Source organism: Brassica oleracea, chromosome C5 (assembly GCF_000695525.1).
Source record: "Brassica oleracea var. oleracea cultivar TO1000 chromosome C5, BOL, whole genome shotgun sequence".
Lineage (NCBI taxonomy): Eukaryota > Viridiplantae > Streptophyta > Magnoliopsida > Brassicales > Brassicaceae > Brassica > Brassica oleracea.
The window spans coordinates 30,772,418-30,773,790 of NC_027752.1; positions in this window are offsets into that span (position 1 = coordinate 30,772,418).

Sequence of the window (1,373 nt, forward strand, 5' to 3'; positions counted from 1 at the left end):
AGATTCAAACCAAACAAACCAGGCTCGGTCGTTGCGTAATTACTGCGTATACACGCCGTCCGGTCGCTACGTAGCAACCATGTCCGGGCCGATATCGGCCGCTGCATAGCGACCGAATGTCCGACCCACTCGGTCGCTACGTAGCGACCAAGCTCGAACCAAAGCTCGGTCGCTACGTAGCGACCGAGCGCTCGTCCCGCTCGGTCGCTACGTAGAGACCGAGCTCGAGCCAAAGATCGGTCGCTACGTAGCGACCGAGCGCTCGTCCCGCTCGGTCGCTACGTAGAGACCGAGCTCGAGCCAAAGATCGGTCGCTACGTAGCGACCGAGCGCTCGTCCCGCTCGGTCGCTACGTAGCGACCAAGCTTGACCCAAAGCTCGGTCGCTACGTAGCGACCGAGCGTTCGTCCCGCTCGGTCGCTACGTAGCGACCGAGCTCGAGCCAAAGCTCGGTCTCTACGTAGCAACCGAGCGCTTGTCCCGAGGTCGACAGGATAGCTGGCACTTCAGGCTGAATCCGACCCCCTTCCTTCTCGGCACTGCGTCTGGACAGTCTCTCTTTGAAAGAAAGAAACACGGCGATGAAGGTTGGAGTAGCTTCGTGCATGGCAGGAGTCGGAAGTACCGAGTTGGCCTCACCCATCTCGACGTCGGAGCTTTTTTCACTTGGGGAGGAAGACATTCTTGATAGGTTAGTTTGAAGAAAAAGAGAATGTGAGAGAAAGAGATGTGTGAAGAATGAGGAGTGGTGAGTTGCTACTTATAAGGATATGAGGGTGACGTGGATTTCCGCAATAAATATTCTTAGCCAAGGATTTTGATTTCTAATTCATATCACTCGCCCGCAAAATCATCTTCGAGTCTTACGGGCTGGGGGGCTAACTGTTGGGGTCAAAAATAGTTATTTCGAAATCAATGGCTATGATTATTTCTTATTCACGGATTTCTCGCAAAACATTCACTGAAAGAAAGATCGGAAGTGAACGAACGAACGAATCCCGCACAAAAGCAACTCGCCCGAGAGCTGAACCGTCATGTGGGTCAGCTCGCCGATGAGCTCAACCATCACGCCGGTCAGCTCGCCGGCGAGATGAACCGCCGTGTGGTTGTACTCGCCCGGCGAGCTCAGCCACCGCGCCGGTCAGCTCGCTGGCGAGCTGAACCGCCGTGTGGTTGCACTCGCCCGGTGAGCTCAGCCACCGCGCCGGTCAACTCGCCGGCGAGCTGAGCCGTCGCGTGGTTGTGTTCGCCGGCGAGTTCGGCCATCATGCGAGTCGGCTCGCCCAGCGAGCTCGACCTGATCCCGGCCTGTCCGACTTACTTTGACTCCCGTATCTTCCGTATAGCTGTGATATCCGACCTTCGGGACCATA